General features: G+C 41.0%; 1 protein-coding gene across 10 annotated transcripts in view; it reads right to left on the bottom strand.

The window, feature by feature from the left end:
- LOC118748707 (uncharacterized protein CG43867) overlaps positions 1-5,508 on the bottom strand; it is a 348,463-nt gene extending 342,955 nt beyond the window's left edge. For 6 of the 10 annotated variants that reach the window (XM_036483336.1, XM_036483337.1, XM_036483341.1 and 3 more), the window contains exons 1-3: positions 4,503-5,507; positions 2,766-2,767; positions 717-1,553 (exon numbers count right to left, since the gene is read on the bottom strand). The gene's annotated coding sequence lies outside the window, so the exon portion shown is untranslated. Of the gene's footprint in view, positions 1-716; positions 1,554-2,765; positions 2,768-4,502 lie in introns of all 10 variants that reach the window. The other 4 variants (XM_036483332.1, XM_036483335.1, XM_036483333.1 and 1 more) reach the window with 3 other exon arrangements.
- Positions 5,509-9,190: the final 3,682 nt, after the last annotated feature.

Here is a 9,190-nt window from a genome sequence, read left to right as displayed (position 1 = left end):
TAAAGAACTCTCTTTCTTCTTTGCTGAACCTTCGACTATTAAACATCGTTACGTTGAGTTATACGCAGACAATCGCATAATATATGCCTCGAGGTTCCCTCCTCTAGCCCACAAAACCTGCAGTTCGTCTCCTCAGAGAGTCCCATTTTGTGTAGATGGTACCTCAGTCTGCAGTGTCTTGTCAGACATCCGGTGAGAGCTCTTAAGCCCTCTCTGCTAAGATTTAGTAGCCGCTCAGAGATTCCACGAGAGGGAGTTGTGAATTTTTTGGACTGCCCCTTAATCTTTGTCGTGTACCATTGGTTGCAACTTGCAAGTCCTGCCATCCCCTTAGGAGCATTGCTATGTATCCACTGGATGGACCAACGGAAAGTTTGTACCTAGACCACTGACGATTAAAGAGAGCTCTCGCTCTCTGTGCAACCACATAAAACCATTCGAAACTTAAAAATTTATTTTCTTTCATTCCTAGAGAATAATTCCCCACAAAACGGAAGGCCAATGATAACGTACGGGTATTTCCTAGAGGAATCGGTATTCGAGTCTCAAGAATCATAAAACTCAAAGGCAAATATATACTTCAAGGCCCGAAAAGAAAGGCAAGACTTCCTCATATTTTGCTAAAGTACTATAACCTTATTTTAAAGACTTTTTAGCATACATATACATATGTAAGTACTTTCATATAACATAAAACTTTAGAAATCTTTGCTTACCTTTAACTTAAAAATTCTTTATATAAGTTTTCCCTTTCTCGCTTTCTTGCTTTTTTCGCTACTCATGAATATCGCAACGCACCGAAACCGGAAGCGTTGAGATTTGCAAGCATTGCAAAGACGCCGGCTTTAGCCACAGCTACAAACATACTCATACGTACGGCACGAACACGAACTAACTTCCGCTTGCATATATGCATATATTTAGATTTGAGAAGAAAAGTAAATTATCCACTTAAAAGTATGTTGCGGCGCAGTAGGAATAGTAACCGGGAGCACATGTGTAAGTTATTCTAAGTTGCATATATGCATGTACATATTTACTATATATACGAGTTTGTAAGTATGTAGCAATGTTTGATATTTGACTGAAGTCTTGTAAATCCCAAATATGTCAGGCTGCTACTTGACAGCCGACTACTTAGGCAAAATAAAGCAACGCATGCACAAAAGCAGGTAATATGTAAGTTTGTATGTATGCACTTGTATGTTAAGCAAGCGTAGGATTGTGCGTTTGAGTCTCGGTTTATGCTGAAGATGCTGCTACTGCCACTTGTTTTTTTTTACTACCTTTGCTCTTCCGCTTCACCTTCGTCTTGTGCGCGCTTCCTTCGCCAGTTGCTCCGCACGCACACACACACACAGGCAGTTGAAGCACCTTTAATCCTTAAGCCTTAATCCCGGCTGATAACGAAAACGTGCAGACTGAATGGCTCCGCGCCGCTGCTACTATTGCTGGCCTCATTGAAATGCAACGGCAGCGATGTTGCCGTTTAGCGTTGAATTTACAGCGGAGGGAAACGAAAAAGCGGCGATGATGATGCTAAAGCAGCTGTGCTGTTGAGGGACAGGGAAAAGAAGCCAAATTGTTAGAGCGTGTGCGTCGCGAAAAGAGCGGCAGACGAGCTGAGAGAGAGAGAAAGAGAGCGCGAGTAGTTGAGTAGGTTGTAGTGAGCGCGCACTGCCTAGGCAAAAAAAAACATGTATGCTGCACCACGAGAGAGTGGGTGCAATACACCGTACACTGCCTCTAAACGTGGGAATTTCACTTATCAAACGGCGAATTGTTCACTTTTGTTTTGTCCAGCTATTGTTTTTAGTTATTGAAACAACAAAACGAATAATTGCATTTAATAAGCGATGCGTAAACGCACTTTCTTTTGGGCACTGTATCCACCAGTTGGGGAGCCACCGAGCTATTGTTGGCCGACGAATCTGTTGATTTAATGCTTGGGAGTGGTGTGGTGAGCCGGTTTGTGTTCGAGGCTTTGAACTCTGCACGCTGCGCTTGGGTGATAACAAGTATTTTTTTAAGCAAATATTCAACTGAATTTATTACAGCGCGTATTAAAATTCGCGCACTTGGTGTTGGCTTTAGATATTGTTGTATTTTTCTGTTGATGTGTTGCATTATTCATCGTTTATTTTTAGCGCATATTTTATTCTTACTGTCTCATTATATATGTATGTATATTTATTATTATTGCTTTCCTGGATCGCATGTGTCAATTTTAATATTTTTTTACTCCGATCAGTTTTTGTATTTAACATTTTTTAATTTTTTTGTGCATTGTTTTATCACGTTATTCGCATACATATTACTTGTCCCTAAACGGTTTTAAACTCTTTGCCTCGTTGCTTTGAGTACTGAAATCTGGAAAAACAGTATGAGAAAAATCATCCTTGACGGGAGGAAAGTTAGATCTAAGTTAGGAGTCATGAAAACTCGGGGTATTTTGTGATACCGCATGGAGGTTACAATCATCCACGCTCCCCTAAAACAATTAGGCTGTTCTAAGAGGGCTTTGAATCCCCTCTTAGGCTGTTGACCGGCAGTGAAAAAGAAGGTGTTTTAGTCTTCTTTTCATTCCATGCAATTTCTTCAGTTGGGCGACAGTCATGGATAGCCACAGTACTCTGGCAATTTGACAAGAGGTTCCAGATTTGTGTTCAAAATGCTGCTGGTGTCAGATATGTAGGTGGGATACTGGGTTTCATGGTTGGATCTATTCTGCTTAAATAGCCCGCAGTTCTCCGGATTTGACGGACTTCTCACTTTGAGCGTTGCGGTCGCTGGACCAATCCAATCAAGCCAAAGCTAATTGATTATAATAGAAGAGTTAAGTGTGGACAAATCTGAGACTATGAAATTGCCTCAGGGTCTCTGAAACACCCTTGAACTCAGGACCATTCAGAACGATACTTCGGCGACTGTGACCTAGTGCCCCATAAAAAACAAAAAAAAAAGGATTTAAAAAGAAGACTTCGATGTTTTCTTGATTATCAGATTTGAAGGTTAGCAGATGAAATATCTCATTTGGAAACCAAAAGTAGAGGCAGTGGCTACTCGTTTTCATACAGATACAAAAGCATAGTTTCCAAATGCTGCATAGTAGCTCTCATCCCATTATTTATTGGTGGTTTAAGCCTAGTCATTGCAGTTTTCCTCAGTTTGGTCCGGAATACCTTTGGCATCTAATGCTTAAAAAATTACTATTTTGTGAAGGCTGGTTCGCATGCTGAGCAAATGACTGTGACAACCAATTCTGCCTGGTCTAACTGTATAAGAAATGAGTTTGCTGTGTGTATCCCCCAGGCGAAGGGATTACCTTGTTTCTTGCTGGAGCCCAATTTCAGCGCAGGATAAAGAATAACACAACGAATTGCGGCTACCGAAATTGCAACTATATTCCGTCCAGTGACAACTGATGGCTTGGAAACAGATGCGCAGTGTTGTGCAGACCATTACCACATGCTACACATATAAAACATGAATCCTAATTCTGTAAGGGTTAATTCTTGCAGACGCCAGCAGCGGTTCAAAAGATGTTTCGCATGCTGAGCTAAATGTGTCCGCTTCCAGTTTACTGAAATTCCTCATAACGTGGCGCCGGTAGCATTATGCCTATTAGGTCATGGTTATAGGGATTAGGCGGAAGAAAGGCGGTAAGGACTTTACTACCAAGTTTCTGTTGTCGAACTTGTCGAAGATCTACTACCTTTTTTGTCGACAATTTGACCCAGAACTTGGCGGAGGAAGCTTGCAAGTTGCGTCACCTCAATAATGAACATGTTGCGATAACAGAGAAATCTTCGATGTATGCATGAGACTATTCTGACTCCCAGGAACGGAGGTGGGATTAGGAAATATATCGGCTAAACAGCATTCAACACATTACGCCAACTTGTGAAACTAATTTGTGGTATGCGTCTTGACGTTGCTACACAAATGAAGGGACAGTTTTAAGCCGCAATCGAAAGGCAAAAATGACCGTAATTAGAATGAAGCTTTATTTCAGATCTTGGTCGGAACATAAATCGAAAGTGAGTCCTACCAGTCCGTAGATTGGTCATGGCGGCTCTTTGTTCGATTCTTCGTGGCTTGAAACTCTTGTCTCTCAATCCTACCGATGTGCGCCAGCCACAAATACGGCGGGATTGCTAAAAATCCATTAGGGCGTAACAGATAAGCTACAGTAACTTTCTTTATAAAAATTTCCTGCTTTGTCCTAACACCGTCTCTATAAGTTTTTCTAATTTACTTTACAATGCAAATTACAATGCAGCAATTTCTTCACCCAAGCAACGCTCCTAATATTTACACACATTTTACTCCCTACCTTCCCTTTTTGTTTATTTGCATAAACGCTCTCTCGGCATGCTCTCTCCCAACTACTCGCTTTCTCGCTCGCTCTCTCAGCTATTTTGTGGGTGGCCAGCTGGCTGCTTCAGCGCTTGGACGGTTGGGCTGTGCCAGCAGGTGGCTTTGCAGTTGCTATTACATACTTTAATTGTTGTTGATGTCGCTGCTGCTAATGTTGTATTTGCGAAAACGTCAAGAAAGAAAGTTGGGAGTTGGTTAATTTTCGTTGTCATTCATACACACACAATTCTTTTTCCACGCAACGAAATTCGATTTTTCGCAAGTTTTTTTTTTCAGTGTTTTTATTTGAGCATTTGTTAAGGAAATTTTTTTGTAGAATTCACAGCGATTGAATTGCGTTTTTTCACAAGCCTCACATCGAAACGGCACAACTTATTTGCCACACATATGTATGTATGTACGCGCTAAGGCTAGCAGCTGTCTCGAAAGCAGACTTTTCGTCTGTCGTTACAAGAGCGAGTTGAGAATCTCGTTTTTTTTTTGCTTTTCACGGCGCCGCTTACAAACGGTATGCGAACTGATGTAAGTCGGTATGCAAAGCATATAAATTTTTGTGTATGTACTTATGTAAATACATACATATGCATGTGTGCATATGTAAAATTTCATGTAAATGCATGCCACATTCTACTCGCTGTACGTCAATGCACTTTGTAACTTTTAACTAGTTAACGCTCCTCTCCCACCATACACCACTCACTGCACTTACATACATTTTTGCTGTTTTTGTGGCTGCTGCTGTGAATTTTTCGCGAACATTCAAAACTCCGAACGTCGAACACTGTTGGTCAATACTTTTTAAACTTTCTTCTCGTTCTCACTTTACATGAAAACGCGATTTTTTTTTCACAAAACTAAACGCAATAAAATTATATTACAAATTATATTTCAACACCGAAACGATCATTAGCATAAAACACAAATCGAAAATAAAATCCAGCCCAATCGTATGGACAAAAAGATAATTACACGGCGGCGAAGGCGATGGCTAAGGCAAAGGCAACGACAACGCGACGACGATACCAAAAACACAACTTCACTGATAGATGACAGCAGAAAAACTGCTCTTCCCCAACAACGATGAGTTCTATCATCACTGCCGTATGTAACGTATGAGCCGCTACCGAAGCAACAGTGAGCAGAAACTCAGCATACACACAGTAGTGGATATCAAGCGACACACACTAACCTACACACCGCCACTCTTATCTACAGTGCATGCAGTCGTCGGCGAGCCATGCCCATGCGAATGCCAGTTGTGGCACCAACAGAGTGGCAGCCACGAAGTGAATACACAAGCACACCTACACCTAACTACCTCACACCTTATTTTTATTTTTACCTTACTTGTGTGGCATGCGAATTTTCGTACTCTTCGCTCATTTTAGAGCGCCAACAATTTGGAATGCATACTCTTTTGAGGTCATCGATAGAAGAAAAAGAAAACATCATTCATACAATTACATACTATCATGCCACTTACGAGTACCAGCGATGGGCTTTTTATTGCGTCAAACTATTTAGTGGCGTGCTTGTGACGTGCTAGTTAGAGGCTTGGCTACGAGCACGCCATGCAATCGAGTGCTCTTTAGTGAGCGCATGAAACTGTGAGTGGGTTCACTCTTTTACATTCGTATAAAAGAGTAAATGTCAAGGTATTTTCTATTATTAAGTCACACAGGGTGTGTCAGAGGCCATAAAAATAAGTTAAAAATAGTAGCTGAATTTATGTTCGAAGAACTTTATGATTAAGGGGACACGAATGGGCTGTAGAGAACTTTAAGCCTAGGTTCTAAGGTTAGAAAAATATTCAGGTGTAATCCTAGAAGTCAAACTTGTATGGCAGTCTCACGTTGAGCAAACGACCCCCAAATCCTTAACAGCGTTATGATAATGTAAAGGGTCTTTGGTAAAGCGTGGGGTATGTTACTTAGAGGAATATTGTGGTGTAGTGGAGCAGACTCTCAACTAATAGCGTGGGAAATCTACTTGCCAAACTTAAAATAACGATTGCAGTGTACTATACGGGAGCTTTCCCTACAATACCTGGGGCTGCTCTGGATGTCTTCCTAAACCTAGCGTCCCTTAATATTTTTATCTGCGGGGAAGCCTTTAAAGCCAACTGTAGGTTTTAGGTAGAGATTCACACTTGAATGCCTTTTCCATTACACAGGATAGTACGCCACAGTTCCCTGAGGCTGAGTACTGACAACCCCAATACTGATCCCTTGCTTAAACAGGGTGCTATCACCATCGATTCCATCATTATAAACTTTATGAATATTTCGCTCAACAATGACTGGGAGGCTTCGTGGGGCTGCAGGTAGGCAGAATTCATGTTGTCCTCAATCTAAGAGGGGTTTGCTACTGCTTGGGACTGGGCCCTTTTCGGAAATTTAAACTAACTTTAACTAGCCATGAAAACCACAACTATTGATTTTAATTCCGAGTTTTAGTCGGTCACTGTCCGAAGAGAATTCACGCTATAGGGATCAGGCTACAAGTCTCTGCTATACCAAACGTTTTGAAGATGTTGAGGTTGAATCATCTCATTCTACCCATCCGCGTTGCACTTCGCTGGCCAAACTATAGCCAGCGTGGATCTCACCTCTTGGGTACATCTTTTAAATAATTACGAATGAAAAATTTACTTTTGAGAGTACCTAGAAAGCATGTAGCGATTCTCTTATTTCTTGCTTCTCTACCACACCTGAATAGGTGACGTAAAAGAACCTCCTTGAAACAACCAAAGCACAACTACTTAGTGACATTAAACCTGTCTTATCCCTCCATTGCCAACCGTCTTGAATATGTTGTTATCTCACCCTCCCTATATACTCTGGGATGCTAAGATTTAGACATTTTGGGTGTAACCAGCTGAGTACATCGTGTAAGCTATTCGGAATGGGCAGCTTCAAGCTATCGTGGAACAACTATGACCTTATTTCTTGAGCCAATGAGATTTCGATCTTTAAGAACCTCGTTTCCCTGCTTTTCTTTTTTCACATTAAAAAATTAGGGCGTCTATGCACCTATAGAACTTTACATAAGTTTAGCTAATAGAGCGATTAAATTTCTACGTGGGCAAATCCAATTTTTTCTTTATATTTATTTTATTTTCATTTTTTTGACATTTCTTTATAGCGCAGCAGCTCACCTCGAATAAATTTTTAATTTTCTTTTCATTCAACCAATTCATCACTAAACTCAGAGCACTTGTTTTCAAACACTTTCAATCACTAATACTCGTACCCTCTTGCGGATGAGTAAAAATCTTATAATTCATAAGGGAATTTTATGGTGAGTCAGCTAATTTTTTTTTTTTATTTCTTTCATTCTTGTCTTGGAGAACAACTGTTTACTCCACTTTCCACCATTTTTTTTCACTTTACTTCTTTAAAGCTCACTTGTCACTTAATTCACCGTTGGGGGTTAAACTACGTATCAGTCAGTGGCGGACCCACGGGGGGTTTTTTAATACATAGACGCCATATTATACATACATATGCGCCATATTAAAATACCCCCGTGGGTCCGTCACTGACTGACACGTAGTTTAACCCCCAAAACCCTCCCGCTGGATCCGCCACTGATCAGATCGCTTTAAGCTCACTAAAAATTCAACTTCAACATTAGCATTCCTACCGTATTTAACTTAATTTCATCTCACTACGTTCCATTTAAATTCACACGCCATTTTTCGTACCTTATCCAACTTTTTTTACACCTTAAATCACTGACGACTCACAGCGCCACGCATTCCACTTTGCTGCCAAAAATTACGCTGAAACGCTTCATTTAAACTAAAAACTGCTTTTCATCAGCTGTGATATGTTTATTTGCTGTGATTATTTGACTCCCGACTCGCTCGTCCTTCTCCCAGTCAGCAGCAACGGCGCTACACTGGTAAGTTACGAGCACAAATCTGAAATTCACACGCTGATGCACTGTTGCACCTGCAACTTTATGCAACTTTAAATGCCATTAAATTCACTTAGACGGCAGATAAACTGGCAAAACCATGTGTGGAGTGTTTGTGCAGTGATGCTCACATATCTTACCGGTGAAGCTGTGCTACTGAAGATGTCCATTTCGCATCGGCAAACCAAGACCAGCAAGCCAGCTATTGAGTCAGCCAAATAGTCTTCTGTACTTTACAAGTCTTTTATATAGCCATTGCAGCCTGTGCTGGTGTTGCGGGTGTGTGCGAGAACGTTATTTATGGCCAAGCATTTCGCCTGTAGACGGCAAGTGGAAAACGTTTTGGAATTTTTGTAAATGTGCAGGAAAAAGTATGTAGACATTGGCCTGGAGCCTAGGTAGAGGAGTTGACGAGCGTGGAGCTGGCAAATTATTGCACAAATCGTTGATGTTTTCCACTCTCGGTCTGCCTATACCCCCAAAACAAAACCCTCTCAAAGTTGTACGAGTATTGCATTCACTCTTTGCTCAAATGGTTTTTGTTATTGAATTTAGCATTGTTTGCTTGCGTTCAATTGCAGCCCGGCGGAGTACCAGTCATTCATTCAATGCATTTCAACATAGCCAATTGTCAATTGCACGCAATGGACACCTCTCAATGGGCAACCGAAAAATATAAACAAAAAAGCGATAACATAGGCTTTTGTCAGCAAAACATTTTCGGACAACAGATATTTTCGACATAGTAAATACAATTGCCATTGCTGCTGAAGCTGTTGTTCACATAAATCCAATTTCACATCAATCTCAGGTGCCTCTAAAGCAGCTATCATCAACAGCTGTGACACCACACCACCTTGAGCTACACGCACACATCACACTCCCCATC

The sequence above is a fragment of the Rhagoletis pomonella genome, unplaced genomic scaffold, assembly GCF_013731165.1.
Source record: "Rhagoletis pomonella isolate Grant_MI unplaced genomic scaffold, Rhpom_1.0 Rhpom_scaffold_00013, whole genome shotgun sequence".
Classification (NCBI taxonomy): domain Eukaryota; kingdom Metazoa; phylum Arthropoda; class Insecta; order Diptera; family Tephritidae; genus Rhagoletis; species Rhagoletis pomonella.
Note: the sequence above shows the minus strand (reverse complement) of the source record. Positions and strands in the feature narration are given on the sequence as shown.